This window comes from Lissotriton vulgaris, chromosome 1_1, assembly GCF_964263255.1.
Source record: "Lissotriton vulgaris chromosome 1_1, aLisVul1.2, whole genome shotgun sequence".
In the NCBI taxonomy this organism is placed as follows: domain Eukaryota; kingdom Metazoa; phylum Chordata; class Amphibia; order Caudata; family Salamandridae; genus Lissotriton; species Lissotriton vulgaris.
The window spans coordinates 144486005-144502684 of NC_141685.1; the positions used below are offsets into that span (position 1 = coordinate 144486005).

Consider the following 16680-nt stretch of genomic DNA (forward strand, 5'->3'; position numbering starts at 1 on the left):
TGGAGTGGATCTATAAAGCACATACGGCAGACGATTCCAAGTGCTGGAGGTGCTGAAGGTGTGGCACACTCGCCTGTGACATTTTACATTTCCTGCGGACTGTACAGTGCTTTGTGCTACTGGGGCTTTGTTTGGGATACCTTGATGACCAACCTAGGGGTGGAACAGCAATTTATGGCCCGTCTGACCTTGCTTCACTAAAATGTCAGTATTTCAGGATTTAACCCACCAATGTAAGAGTTAGCTGGCTATGGCCTTCATAGTGGGAGTTGGCTTTTTGGGGGCGACCATGGGGCCTGGCACAATTACATTTGTTTTTCCTGTTCCCATGTCCCTTCCCCTCGTGTTCTCCCTCATCCTCCTTCCCTGATAATCTGCGGGATCGTCTGAGCCACATCACTTCTATCTAGAGGGTTAATTTAATTTATTGTATATCCTGTTTTCAATGTCTTCTCACAAGTTCTAGTTTACAGAGTATCTTGGACTCTGCTGAATTGATAAACTTCCATCCCTGTAATAAGCTCATTGTATATGAAAAATCAATAGAGAATTGAGGTATTTAAATAAGATAGAGGGAGTGGAGTCACTTAACATTTGACTTTGACAAATCCAAAGGAAGAGACATTACTGAATTTATAGATATGATCAGCACACATGTAAAGTAATAAAATTAACAACCAAGTCTCACTAAAATAGACATTCAATTTAACATTCTACTGAACTGTGTGCAGTACTCATGGTGAAATATGAGAAACGTTTTGCACCAAAATGTGCGACATAGGGTCTGCTCTGTGCCGAATAGTAATGTGTGAAGTTCTAGTTAATCCCCATAGTTTGGAAGAATGGGCCAGGTTTGTGTGAGACCTCAGTACGACCTCCATATGGTTTAGTGTCACTCGTGATGAGTGACGCTTGAAATCTCTGATATATGCACGTCCAAATTAATGTCGCTGTCGAGGCACTCAAGGTTGCTTGTATGACAATGCTACAAAGAGTTGACACACTCTCTAATCAGCGGTGTATTGATGACGAGCGTACTGTGATATAGGGGCCTATGTGAAGGAGTAGAATATTTTAGAGTCGTGAAATGTCCCTGCCCTGTTCTTCAGGCCAGTAATACCCACTCATTTTTATGATACAATGTAAACTGTGTGAGAAACTTCTGGTTCATACTTGGTTGCCCTATCTTAGGGATTAATTGTTTCAAATATATATTGCTTTATTTTTTGTCAGCGAATCTTTGTTTAGAGAGGATGGTGGTTACTGTAAACAAAACACCAAAGCCTGGAAGAGGCCGCTATCTTAATATTTTAGGAGACAGTTGTGCTCTTAAACCAGAAACTCAAAACCTAATTAGAACTTACAATTAAGTCTTGTTGTATGACTATAGCACCAGGACACCGTTTGGTAACAGCGCACTCTACAAATGTTATAAATAAATAAATAAACATGGTATTTGCCTCTGTTTATTTTGCTATCTAGTACGTTGGGGGTTGGAAAAACTGCAAATAAATTATTTTAAAGAATAAAGAATAAATAAGCTGTCCAGTTTAATTGGAAAACTAACTTATATTCTGATATATTAATTGAAATACAGATATATTAATTGAAATACAGATATATTCTTTGAAATACAGACTGTCTCTTCCAGTTGTCGCCTTTCTGTAAATATTCTTTAGTCCTTTACGTCAGTGTTTGGAAGATGCAATCTGAAGAGAAGCTATAAATACTTTTTTACAGCAGCAAAGTGTGAGACCCTGTACTTGAACTGTCTGACCCTTAAAAACATTCACGTCTGTGACTTCTGAAATCCCAGGTCTTTGCTGGTATAAATGCTTGTTTGTGTGAAATGTATTCACTCCTGGAGCCTGGAGGCAGCGTTTCCGTCAGCGGCCACCAGAGGGCGCTCCACGCCTGCTGATGAAATCCACTAAGCTGCACACTGTATGAAAGGGAGAAGGCTTTCCTCTTCCGGGTCAGCAGCGGCAGAGACAGCACCAGCAGTGGTTCTGACATCACTTCCGGCCTCTACTGATGTGTCCAGCCTGCAGCGGAGGAGGAAGGAGCCCTGTTTGGTGGGCAGATACCTCCATCTACAGACCCCCCTCAGACCCCAGATCTGCCCCCCCTTGCCCCCTCCCTCCCCCTCGAACCCAGGAGGAGGAGAGAGCCTGGACAGTTTTCTGCTCAGGTAGGAGCTGCTAACTCACTTGGCTGCAATTTATGAATCCATGGATCAGATCCCCCCCCCCCCCTGGCATTCATGACCAGGTCAGGCGAGCTCAGCTCTAACTGCTGCTGAGCCTGAGTGGGGAGCAGAGGAGGAGAGGAGGAGAGGACTGTCCAGGGGAGGGGCAAAGGACGAGAAGCCTGTCCAAGGGTGCAGAGGAGGAGAGGCCTGTCCAGGTGTGCAGAGGGGGTGAGGCCTGTCCAGGGGTGCAGAGGAGATGAGGCTTGTCCAGGGGTGCAGAGGAGGAGAGGCCTGTCCAGGTGTGCAGAGGGGGTGAGGCCTGTCCAGGTGTGCAGAGGGGATGAGGCCTGTCCAGGGGTGCGGAGGAGGAGAGGCCTGTCCAGGGGTGCAGAGGAGGAGAGGCCTGTCCAGGTGTGCAGAGGGGGTGAGGCCTGTCCAGGTGTGCAGAGGAGGTGAGGCCTGTCCAGGGGTGCGGAGGAGGAGAGGCCTGTCCAGGGGTGCAGAGGAGGAGAGGCCTGTCCAGGGGTCCGAGGAGGTGAGGCCTGTCCATCCTTCTGGCTTTCTATTAATATGTCATAGAGGGTACCTATCCTAGTTGAGGATTTTGCTATACAATCCAGTAAGGGAATGTTAGCGAGGGAAATATTTGGAGTTTTCAAGTTAAGGATCGTATTGACTTGGATACATTTAAAAATATCTGTATTCGGGATTGAGAAATTGTTTTGAAGATACAGAAACCTAGTAGCTGGAACTGGATAAAGGAAGTCCCCTACAGTTAGAACCCTCAGATTTTCCCATCTCCTAGAAATGTCATCATTGACTTGTACTGGCAACAAGGAAGAATGCCATAATGGTGTATATTTATTACATTTTAAAATATTGAGATGTCTCACAGTTTTCTTCCAGATTCTCCACTCACTATTTATAATCTTAAACTTGACCTTCTTAAAGTATGATGGTTCTACCTATTAGCAAGGGGCCTTTTGCCTTATTACCTAACGCTAGTTCATAGGTTGACTGTATGGGATTCACTTCTATGGTTGACTCTGTTGTTTTTATATTAAATAGCGGTGACATTTGCTGGAGTAAAGTAGCCCACAGGTAGAGCGTTATATTAGGGATTGCTAAGCCCCCTCTGTGTCAGGGAAGGGACAGATAGTTCAGAGCTCTCCTTACTTTCCCATAGTTCCAAATAAACTTACTCATTTGGGATTCAAATGTTTTGATGACTTTGTCTTCCACTATTAATGGGATAGCACGAAACAAATACAACACCCTAGGAAGAATGTTCATTTTGAGAAAGTTACCTCTCCCAATTATTGAGAGGTGCAGACTGTCAACCCTCTTTAGGTCTTTCTTAATGGTTTTGAGGAGGGACTCATAGTTTAATTCAATGATCTTCCCTATCTTGGGGGATATACATATTCCTAGATGCACTGCGTTATCTACCTTCTTAGGGTCTTCGAACCGTATATTTTCAGTACAAATAACCGCTGTTTTATCACGGTTGAGAAAGTACCCAGAGATCTGACCAAAAGCTTGAGTGATTAGCTCTATTTCCGGTATTGCCTCGGTGGGGTTAGGTGTTACTACCGCCACGTCATCGGCGTACGCCAGTTTTATCATGGTTGAGAGAGTACCCAGAGATCTGACCAAAAGCTTGAGTGATTAGCTCTATTTCCGGTATTGCCTCGGTCGGGGTAGGTGTTACTACCGCCACGTCATCGGCGTACGCCAGTATCTCAGTATAATGGGAGCCAACCGTGATTGGTTTAATTACATCACTTGCGATTAGCTTCAAGATCAAGGGATTTATATAAATGGCAAATAAAATCGGGGAACAGGGACATCCCTGCCTTGTTTCTCTAAATATATCAAATAGCCTAGATTCCTGGCCCATCACTAGTACCCTGGCCTTTGGATAATGGTACATTGCCCTAATTGACTTCATAGGACATGGCCCAAAGTTATTTTCATCAAGCACTGCCCATAGGAATTCCCAAGAAACTTGGTCGAAAGCATTCTCGGCATTAAGGAGGATCATCGACATCTGGCCCCCAGTCGCATTCATGATATCACATAGCGTTATGGTCCTACGTGTATGATCCGTGGTAGACTTGCCGGGGATAAAGCCATGTTGCCACGGGGAGACCAGATGTTCGACGATCCTCCTGAGCCGATTAGCCAAGATCCTTGAGTATAGCTTCGAGTCTGAGTTTATTAAAGAAATTGGGCGGTATGATGAAGGTAGTTTAGGGGGCTTTCCCTTTTTTGGGAAAATTACTATATTCGTCTCCTTCCATGAATCCGGAGTGATGCTGCTCCCTTGAATCCCTACAAATAGATCTAACGGATAGGGTGTTATAAAATCTCCCAAAATTTTATACAATTCTAGAGGCAGTTTGTCAGAGCCCGCGGCTTTACCCGAGGCCAGTTTTGATAGGGCGAGTTGTACTTCAATAAGCGTAATATTCTTTTCCAGGTCTTCCCTAGTAATATCGTCTATGACCTTATTTGATCCAGACTCGGTTAGCCATCTAGTCAGGGCCTCTTTGATTGCTTCATAATCGAGCGTATCCTCATTTTGATATGGTTTTTGGTAGTATTTTCTAAAAGTTTCTAATATATCTCCCGGCGATGTATATTCCTGACCCTCTACCTCAATGATGGTGATTGTATTAAGAGAATGCTTCCGGCGGGTACGTAAAGCAAGCTGCTTCCCAACCTTCTCTTCATCTTCGTAGATCTTATTACGATTTGACTGGAAGGTCTCAGCCGCCTTCTGGGTGAGCCTACTATTTAGCTCAGTTTTAAGAATAAGCATTTTTCTTAGAGTCGATCCCCCATCCTCGCCTCGCATTATTAGAGTGGTGTGCTTTTCCTCTATTTTAGCTAACTCTTACATCTGTAGCTTATTAGCCTTATCTGCATCTTTCCTGCGCTTAGCTACAAAACTAATTGTCTCCCCCCTAAGTGCGGCCTTGAAGCAATCCCAGACTGTACCCCTGGATGCACTATATCAGTTACAGTCAAAGAAACCCTGAGTCCATATTTTAATGTATTCGATATAGTCTTTATTTACAAGCAATTTTCTATCAAAAGTCCATACTGACCGAGGCCTGTTAAGATTGGTGATATCGAGTGTAAGGGCTGAAAGATTGTGATCCGAGATGATCTTTGGGAATTTACTAATTAGTGCCTTGTCTGAGCAATCCCTGGTTACCCATATGTAGTCGATCCGGACATATTTGTTGTGAGGATATGAGAAATAAGTATATCCGGGGTCAGAGTGTCGTTTTATGTCCCATATGTCTATTAAATCTAAACTCTCTTTAAGCTGGGAAATGGCTCTAAACACTTTTGGTTTATGTCCAGCGTATGTATATTTGTCTTGGTTTTGTCTTGCCCCATTTTGTCTCAGAGAAATATTAAAATCCCCACAAAATATCAATGTTCTGGGCTAAGAGGCTAACTCCAATTCAAGTTCCCTAAATGTAGAGGGATCGTCCTGATTAGAGGCATATATTGAACAAATTGTAATACCAATTTTGAGCTCAACGATAATCCACCTTCCCAGGGGATCAGCTGCCTTACGTATGGCCTGTCCCAAAAAGGGTCTAGTTAATATGGCAACACCTCGGGTTCTAGATGTGTGTGTTGTAGTTACCAACAAGTTAAATCCAGGGACCTTCAATGAATCTCTTTCTTCCCATGGGATATGCTTCTCTTTTAGAGATAGTACATCAAATGGATTTTGACTAAATATCCCACACAGCCGAACCCTTTTGTCCCTATCATTGAGTCCCGCCACATTCCAAGAACATATTTTCAGCTTATCCATAATATTTTATTTTTTGTGGCTTAGATCTAGTAGACTTGTTATAGATTCTGGTTGTACCATGTGAAAAATGTATGCTTAACCTATAAATTTTGTTTGTACAATTTTGGATGCTTTTTTTACTGTTTTCCCCCCCTTGCTCCGCCCCCCAACCCTCTCCCCCCAAACCCCCCTCCCCATCCCTGAAAGTGAGGCGTGCAGACTCCATTAGAGTCTGTTTGATGAAAGTGCGTCTCCTAACCAGTGCTTAAATTAGATAAAGTTTTTATCCTACGGATTATGCAAATTTGAAACCGTACAACCTATATATTTTTGACCACTCTTTTATTTTTTATTTTTTATTTCCTTCCCTCGCACCTATTCCACTCAGTCTGTCTCACCGTGGTCCCTCCCCCCCAACACATCTACTAGGAAAACTCATCTGGCTTAAGAGCTATGATTATAAATATCAATCAATGTTCAATGTTCAAATAACTTTATTAGATTGTTTGTGATACAATCATAAAAGCACAGTTCACAGAAAATATACAATCGGCACATGTGATTCATTACATTAATAATAAAAGAATAAGTGAACAATATAAGACAAAGAGTCACAAGCGAAATATACAATTAAAAATATAAATAATTAATGTTGCTTAAAAATATGCCTGACAACAGCACATTTATCCCTCCATACTTTTCCTAAATCTTATTGCTAATTTCAGGAAGCTACATACAAATAAAGTGCAGTCACAGTTTAGTAGTTGAAGATAATAAAGTGCTGGTCTGATTTGTGCAAATTTCAGTTGTTTGAGGCAAGGTTTTAAGTAAAGCCTCCGGGGTATGATGTAGTAAGAACAAATAAATAAGAAGTGTGTTAGATCTTGCGGAGCCTTTAAGTCGCAGCCGCAAGCAGGCAACACTTGACCTCAATGGGCCCCACTCGGTACAGCCAGTAATAAATGAAATAAATCAAGGCGGAACCTCGTCAGCAGAAAGCGTTCATAACCCGACAGGGGCCATGACAGATATGGTTCCATTTGTAAGCAGGTTTTTAATAATACGTGTTTCCTAACACTGTCTTTCTGTAACTCAACCTCCTCCCGGGCTAAATACCTAGTTGCCATGAAGGTGTTCTTCACAAAAGTGACATCAGGTTTGGTAATAGAATCTGGGGTTAAGAACAAGTCGGGCTGCCCTATTTCTGTAAAACAATCACGGATATACCTTATCCAGGGAACCTTAAACCTACCATCCCATGTTAAAGCTTCTTTTAGTATATGTTGGGTGAGTGGTATGTCTGTGTTCAGCCAACAATTCAACCTGCACAAAAGGGGGTTTGTGGCTATTCTGTCGCATAAGTAAGGCATGCCTAACTCTTCATGGGCAGAGAAGTTTCCAGTTCCCCTTGGCACCCTCAATATCTGCTTTAAAAAGTTGTTTTCTACAACCTCCAACTCTCTAGTGTGGGTGTACCCCCATAGCTCACTTCTGTAACATGCTACGGCGGTGCTTTTAGCCTGATAGAGTTTAAGCAAGGCAGCCACCGGGCTGTTACCCATTTTTCTCGCAAAGTCAAGTATAGCTGCATTGACTCGAGTTACCTCTCCCTTCTTCTTCTGAATCGTGGGTCCCCACGATAGTTGGTGATCGAAGAGGACACCGAGATAAGAGAAGGTTTTGGCTATTTTTTCCCCATTAACATTAAAAAGATTTGGCTTTCTTGATCCCAGACCTGTCTTCATGACGTAGGATTTGGAATTATTAATGCTTAAGCCTCGGGACTCCATAAAATCAAAGAAGGAGTTTAACAGGGTTTGAAGTCCGAGTGCTGTCCTTGAAATCAGGACAGCATCGTCCGCATAGAGCAGGACTGGCACACCTTTCCGTCCAACATAGGGGTAATCTGCTCCAGTTTTTAAAAGGTATTCCTCTAGCTCATTGATGTACAAGTTAAAGAGGAATGGAGCTAAGATACACCCCTGTCGGACGCCCCGATTTATTCTTATGTCACCCGTTACTTTCATGTCTTGGGTGTAACGGACGTTTGCTCTCGTATCAGAGTGCAAATCGGCTAACAGATTGACCAAGTTCTGCACTACTCCCATTTTTAACATGGCATCCCATAGCTTGCTTCTGTCTACGCAATCAAATGCGAACGATAGGTCCATAAAGGCCATATGGATTGTACCCTGCCGTCTCAAGGGGTGGCAGGAGGGGGGGGGGGGCTAGAGGGTGTGGAAGGGAGGGGGGGAAAGTGGGGTGGGTGGCGGATGTGGGGGGAGAAAATAAAAAACTGAAGAGAGTTTGTACTGTTAAAGTGATTTCGAATGAAAGAGTAAATTTAAAACAAAGGATATGTTCTTATTATGTATATTGTGTATGCATCAGTTATCTGGACAGGTTGATGTTATGGAAATATTTAAAAATTAGGTATGCCTAAACTAAGGATTGGATCCCTCAACATAGGAGGATTAAATGATTGGAAAAAGAGGGGGAAGCTTGAACAATATCTAAATATGATAAACTTAGATTTAATATGTTTACAAGAGACCCACTTACCCTGGAGCAAAAAACATTGGTTGAATTTTAAAAGCTATGAATTGCTGTCATGTACATCCCAGACTTCTATGATAAGAGGTGTGGCCATAATTGGTAAAGTGGGGTTAGGGGGGGCCAAAAGGTGTAAGGCGGATTCATTGGGAAGATGGGCAATTTGTGAAATGAACTTAGGTTTCACTATCTGCACAGTATATGGATCCAACACAGACGAGCCAGAAATCTTTAGTCAAATTGAAAATGAATTAATTGATTGGCATACCCCGATAGTATTATGTGGCGATTTTAACATCTCTGCAAATTTTACGGATGGCAGCGCATACATAGGTATGAAGCCAAGGGTGTTTAGAGCAATCACGTCAATGATGCAGTCACATGGCTTAGATGATGTTTGGGGAAATTTACTGACTGGAGACCCCGGGTTTACTTATTTTTCACATCCTTTTAATAAATACTCGAAATTGGATTATTTAATGATCTCGACTACCCTACTTAGGAGTGCACAAATAAATAAGCTTCCCAAAATTATGTCTGATCATAATCCCCTAGTCTTAAATATGGCCATCAATAAACCATACAAGGTTCCTAGACCCTGGTCATTTGATAAAAAATTATTAGCGGATGCCGACTATATCACTCATATGAAAATATGGTCCCAGTCCTTTTTTGACGCTAATAGGTATAGTGCATCAAGGGGAGTGGTGTGGGATAGCTTCAAGGCGGGAATAAGAGGAGAGACTATAAGCTATACCACCAACATATGGAAAAAGGTTAATAGGGAAAGGGAAGCATTGATGGGAAAACTGAGTGAGGCAGAGACACAACATAGACTAGATATAATTACAGGTGCTCAATCTGTCGAGAGCCTACATAGAGTGAACTCCTTAAAAGCTGAGATCCAGAAACAACTAGCAAGAAAGGCGGCAGCAAATTATCAGGCACAGGGATCACGCCTTTACGAAACTGGTGAGCAAGCAGGTAGAGCTCTTGCCCTGCGAATTAGGCAGGTGGCAAGTAAGAACATTGTGACACAAATTGAATATCAGGGCCAAATACACGACAAACCTGGTGAAATTCTGGAGGGGTTTAGGAAGTTTTATCAAGAATTATATCAGGAGGAAGCAGCTGCAGAGGCACCAAATATATGCTGGTTAGACATGGGTAGTAAGTTAAAACCAGGCCAGATCGAACTACTGGAACAAGATATTACAATGTCAGAGGTATTGGAAGCACTGAAAGATCTTGCAAGCGGAAAGGCGGCGGGCCCAGATGCTATACCAGTAGAGCTTTATAAAAGTCTAAGGGAGGAAACAACACCAATGCTCTTAGATCTATTCAATGGTGTTATGAATACCGGAATAATACCTGAGTCCTGGCAAGAAACTAATATAGTAATCTTCCACAAAAAAGGGAAACCTAAGACTAACCCGGGCTCCTACAGACCAATATCATTGATTAACGGTGATAACAAGCTATATGCCAAAATCATGGCCACTCGCATGGGAGGGATCATTGCGTCCTTGGTTTCCCCCTGGCAGCATGGGTTTATCCCAGGAAGAGGAACCACAAACCATATTAGGAGAGCTATTACACTATTTGACATCGGTGATGCTAGGGGGGAGGAGGTTGCAATGATCCTCCTCGATGCGGAGAAGGCATTTGATCGCGTCAGATGGAGTTTCCTATGGAAGGTTATGGAGGCAAGGGGATTTGGCCCTAGATTTTGTCAAGCCATCCAGGCTATGTACTCATCGCCTATGGCAAGAATTCAATTAATGGGGGAAAGATCAGATAGGATCAACATAACAAGGGGTACAAGACAGGGCTGCCCATGCTCTCCAATCTTGTTCGCACTCTACATAGACCCTTTAATTACACAATTAATGAACAGTGCGCTTATTAAACCAATAATATCAAATGGGTTTCACACCAAACTTCTCGCTTATGCGGATGATCTAGCAGTCATTACAAAAGATCCAGAGCTAGCTATGAGGGAGGTAGTTAATATAACTAGTCAGTTTGGAGATGTGTCGGGCTACCGACTAAATGTGGATAAAACACAGGTACTTTGTTCTAAAAAAATAGCCAAGGTGGATGGAAGGTATGTATAATCTGTAGTTTACCTGGGTATAACAATAAATGCAGAACCAGGTAAAATAATTGACGATAATTACACCCCTCTTTTCAAATCTATGGAAACAGATCTAAAAAGAATGGACTCATTAAAGTTGTCACTTATTGGGAGGGCTAACGTCATAAAAATGACAATGTTTCCTAAGGTGCTTTATAAATTAAGGTCAATCCCATTCAAAATTGATGAGAAAATTATTAAGAAGATTGAGTCCATTTTCATGAAATTTTTATGGCAATATGGTAAAATAAGGCGGTCAAATAGATATATGTCATTACCACAAGATAGAGGTGGGTTGGGATTGCCAGATATTAAGAGCTATCATTTTGCATGCCTCCTTGCAGACACGGCTATCCTACTCCATCCGGGGGGCCCAACCCTCAGGCAGGCGGTGATACCATCAATTCATCAGCTATTGGTGGGAAGTGAAGCTGTAGGGCTTTTATTAAGGAGAACCCAGAGGAGTTATTACAAGGAAATTGGATACAAGACGTTGGAAGGTATATGGTCTATATGGAAAACTGTTAAAAAAGTTCTAGATATACCCACTATCCATTATCGCACGCCACTGTGGAACTCAACACTCTTTCCAAATCTTAGTAGGGGTGGAACGTGGCGTCATTGGGAGAGTCATGGTATTGTGGAGTTGGGGCAAAGAATGATGAGAGATCACTGCAGAACGCTTGAAGAACTCACACACCAATATTCACTACAAGGCTATCAAAAGTTCAAATACCTACAGATTGTAAATAGAATTAAAGCAATTAGGCCACGTATCACTCAGCTTGGGAAATTCGAACTAATTGAGTATTTGAAGTCAGGCGGCCATAGAATTAGAGATATATATAAAATATTTAACGACGCATCAATCGACGATATTGGAAAAATTGAAACCACATGGTCCAAAAAATTGGGAGATCCCGAAGTAGACCTTGATAAAGCGTTAGCTATGGATAAGAGGTTTCTGCGTTCCTCGAATCTCAGGGCCCAACATTTCAAAACTCTATTTAATTTATACTATACGCCCGAAAAATTATTCTCTTGGGGGAAAGCGACAGATAGCAACTGCCCCAGATGTGGTAATGGTACAGCAGATCTTATACACATGTTCTATGGCTGTGAAAAATTAAAAACTATTAAAACCGAAATAACACGGTTTTTAGAGGGGCTACTCGACGTCAAAATTAACCTATCCCCAACCTTGATAATAATCGGTTGTGATGTGAAACTAAATATGAGTACTGAGGCCGAAGCTTTAGTTTTCATTTCCGTAGCAGTCCTTAGGATTTTAATTAGCGCAGCCTGGAAGGATTCAGAAGCCCCAACTTTTCAAATGTGGTTGTGCAGAATGCTGGGTATACATAATATTGAGGAAGCATTATATGATTTAAAGGGAGTGAAGCTAAGGGATATGGGTAAGCGACTTTGGGCCCCAGTGGCCACTTGGAGGACAGCAAAATTACAAATGAATGATTTACTGGCTGTGTAGATATTTAACATGTCAACTGACTCTGTACTGTATAGTATTCTTTTTGCTTTTTCGCTTGACGTAATACTGTAATGCTTCTAACTATGTATTTATGTACGCTTCTATGAATATGTATTTACCGGTATGAACTCTCAATAAAAATATTAAAAAAAAAAAAAAAAAAGGATTGTACCCTGCCGGGCCATAGTGTATTTTCCAATAATCAAATATAGGTTCAGACACTGGGTAATTGTTGAGTGTCTAGGCCTGAAACCATATTGAATTGGGGATATTATGTTGTTATCTTTTGCCCATGTGGTTAACCTATTCAGGATTACTCCCCCACCACTTTTGCTACAGAATTGATTAAAGATATAGGCCTGTAGCACAGTGGGCTGTTACGGTCACCCTTTTTAAACACGGGCACTATGGTCGATATCCCCCATGACTTTGGGCAACCAGAGACCACAGCTGCATTAACTACAGCGGTGAGGACGGGAGCCCATAGCGAGATACAAGGTTTAAAAAGGTCCGGTGGTAGTCCATCTGGACCAGGAGCCTTGTTACTGGTTAACCCCTGAATGCCCTTTTCTACCTCATTGACTGAAAAAAACAAAAGATTCTCCATAGGAGTTGTAGAGCTATATTCCACATGTTGCTCATTGCTTTTAAAAATTGTGCTAAAATGAGTGACCCAGTTCTCCTCGGGAATATTAGTGCCAAGTACAGTACTGTTAGGATCATCAAACAGTGGGTTATTGATGATTTCCCAGAATTTGGCACTGTTACCCAGGATTGTTGAATCAAGCAGGGACTCCCAGGTGCTTGCCTTAATTTCTTTTTTCCTTGTGGCGAGAGTTGTCTTGTAAGTTGCTCGCAAAGCTTTAATTTGGGCTGGCTCTCTAGGTCTGATTTTTAGAGCCCTTTTCAGATCTCTGCTTGCCTTGGAGCAAGAGTGGTCAAACCATTTAGGGTTATTTCCAGTATGTCCCTTAACTGGTACGGTTAACATAGACCCTACTGTTGATACCACTATCCCGAAAACAGCTAAAGTCAGTTCCGGGGGTGATGCAGGGGAAACACAAAGTGCAAGTTCATGTCCACATGAGTTATTAATTGAGGTGTACAAGCTGTCACAGTTTACCATTGTCCATTTCAATCGACGTTTGCCATTTGTACATTTTAAGGCCCCACAATCTTCACAATGCTTTTTCTGTTCAAAGATGCCCCCGCCCAGTCTGATAGAGATGGGGTTATGATCACTGAAAATGTTTGTTAAAATAGTGAAACCGGAGGCAGAATTTGCAAGGTCAGCAGATAGTAGAATGTGGTCTATATAGGAACCATGTCCTCAACCTTTATATGTGGGGACATCAAAAACCTTAGAGTCCGGCGCCATAGACATGGCTACAGTTAAATTGTTTTCATTTATCAAATTGTTAAGATGGCTTCCTCGCCGAGAGTGGTCAAAATGGAAACCTTTCATGCTGTTACATCCCAACAGTCCCATGGGTGTCACTCCTGGGTTCCCGCACAGATGTGCGTTAAAGTCACCTGCAATCAATATGTTACGTGGCAAAGTGCCTGCTCCGTCTCTCAGAAGGTCATATAACTGCAGTATACTACATTCTCCTTGGTTGCTTACTGCATTATAGAAATTAATCAAGGTCAGAGCATGTTTACCCCTCTTCAACACCAGAACTTGGATGTTTCTATTTTCAAGGCTACGGTTAATTATTTGACAAGTAAGTGCCAGGTTAATGAAAATTGCCAAGCCCCCCTTTGCTCTCCCACTACTTGATGGGACCGCTGGCGAGAAAAAGCTTTGGTATCCCTCAATATAAACAGTATTCTCTTCCATCCATGTTTCTTGGAGGCATATCACGGCATGCTTCTTTACAAACGCCAACCAAGTGGGATCGTGTGCTTTATCTGCCAGACCCGCTGTGTTCCAGGAGACTAAGCTCAGACTGCTGGCAGTTGAAGTTTCTGTTATGGTGCCAGGGTCTGCAGTTCTAATATCTGGCATATTTCGAGGTGATTGTTCTAACTGCGTATCTCCCTGTGTTTCCATTACAGGGTAGTTATATTCGGTATGAGGTGGAACGAAACTGAGAGCATCAGTCGGGTCATGTAGTGTACACATCTGATCGTGTGATGGAGATCTATCTATTGAGGGACCTGTATCTGGCTCTACCTGGCTTTTTATATCTAATTCATCGTCAAGGGAGGGAACAATTACTACTTTTATGTCCTTAGTGTTGCCTGATACTAGATTATAATGTGTGGGACATGTAGTCAGTCGATCCCATCCAAGCCACTCTGATCGTAAAAGACATCAAACCTATTTGAGATAGGCACACTGTACTGAGTGTTTAGATATGTTGGGTAGGGATAATCATGTTGGCGCATTCGCTGTGAAGCGTCCCTCCTCTCATAATGAGTTACTGGATAGTTAACATATCTATTATCCCAGGGTACTTCTCTCCTTTGCTGTCTTTGATCAGTTACAGTGTGAAGACCATAATTCCTAGGGGTAGCCCTCGTTTGATGTTGGTTATAATTAGCGTGCGTTATTCCCTGCTCTAATGAGGGTTGTGTATACCCTGTATTTGACCCATGGTCACCTGCAGGATAGAAGTAACTAAGGTCCATTGTACGAATCAAGCTATTTATAGGGCCGTCACTCCAGCTGCTAATATGGCTTGCCACACGGTTGTCCTTTAAACTAACAATAATGCAATCTCCCTCAGTGGACTTAAATCTATGTCCCACCCAGTCAACCCTCCTGGCATAAGATATTTATCCGTTAATGTGAGGGGGATCGGTCTGTGAGAGGTTAGCCAATGGCTCACTTTCTTTTTTAGTTCCCCATAAGTCTCTACCTTATCCTCACCTAGTTTCGGTACACCAATCATTACTATGGTGTATGGGTGAGATTCAGGTGGGAGATTTATGTAGATGGGTTTTTTAGGTTGTGCCAAATTTGATATTTGCACTGGTCGTGCATTTGTGGCTATATTTTGGGTTACTAAGGGCCTTAAGGGCTCAACCTGGTCATTAGGTAAATCAGGAGATAGACCCTCAGCAGCCCATTCACTCTCATCAGTTCCAGTTGTAGAGGCATCTGTGATAATGGGCGGGGTTAAAACCGCTACAGGTGGAGTGTTTACACAGGCGATAGGGTTTGGGGTCTTATGCACTGTTACTCCCAAAGAGGGGGTCAGTAACAGTTTAGACTTACCACTGTTGGGAGTTTTCTTAGCTCGTACGTTTTTATTGTTAGTTTGCTTGGAGGTACTGGTGCTTGCCGATGTAAGGGCGGACTTTGGCTGCGGTGCACTAAGAATTTTTAGAATGCTTGTAGTGTCTTCATTTTGGGACCTCTCAAACTTCACTAGGACTTTCTCTATGCTGATGATTCTTTCGCTTATAGGCAGCAAAAGAGACCTTACTAGATGTTCCAGTTCCGTCAGAACTGATTTATCGTGTGTACATGCCATTTCAGTCTCCCTTATCTGATCTGTGGTAACTTTCGTGTGCTCTGGCTGTGATTCATTAGGAAACAATGGTGTGCCCTGACTAGAGAATGATGCTAATGAATTGGATGTTTTGCTAGTTAATTTGGCCAATCTAAAATTGAACCAAATATCCTTTGCCGAGGGCTTATGTTTACCTAATGGACGATAAGTTTTCCTCACTATCGATTTTGTTTTTTTCCCATACCGCCGTTTCGACATTATAGGGGAGGATGTTTTTTCTGTAGTTGTTTTGTTTACAGGAGTTGAGCTCCCTGCAAGTCCCTCACCTATCCTTAGGGGCGTTGTAGACATAACTCCAGCATAGGGAATATACGAATTTTCCCCAGAGGTACAGATCAACGTGGGGCTGCTTTCCCTGCTATTTAAGCATATAGGTGACTCTGATAATGCATTTTTCCTACTACTTTGGCCACTAGGTAGCCCTGTGAAAGATTGCATTAAGAGCGATTCCTGTGAATTTACTGTGGAATCCAGGGTGTTATTAGTGGTGGGAGTATGCTTTGAGAGGTTAGAAAAACACAGATTTGGTGTTAATGAGAGATGCCTCTCTGTGTTCTGTATTGCGTCTGCTACAGCACCTATAGTCTTTTGTAAGAGTTGGAAGTGGTGTGGTAGGGACAGTCTTATTTCGAGTGGAGGATCTTGTAGCCTCCGGGGTCTTTCTGGCTTTAGTCATCGTGTACAACTTCCTGAGTACAGTTAAACTGTTAAGCACTTTACTTGGGCGGTGTATAGTTGATATAAAGTTCCACACTGGCAAGAAATGTAAGAAATATAAAACGGTCACCTTGAGCTGTGTCCCAGTCTGCTGTAGATGAAAGGGGGTGGCCCGTCCCGTCCCCTTTGGTCCTCTGAGGGCCACAGAGGGCCCGCCCTTCGCCTGGGCTTAGCCCCGGGCACTCCCGCGATACGGTAGTGAGGAGTCTCTTTATGCGCCTCCTGGCGCGTTTCTCAATTGCGCGGCTTCCG

General features: G+C 42.6%; 1 protein-coding gene across 1 annotated transcript in view; it reads left to right on the top strand.

Moving 5' to 3' along the window:
* Positions 1–2017: 2017 nt before the first annotated feature.
* The window catches only part of LOC147737845 (uncharacterized), a 99924-nt gene continuing 85261 nt past the window's right edge, over positions 2018–16680 (top strand). Inside the window, exon 1 of the mRNA XM_086947811.1 lies at positions 2018–2191. The gene's annotated coding sequence lies outside the window, so the exon portion shown is untranslated. The remainder of the gene's footprint in view (positions 2192–16680) is intronic.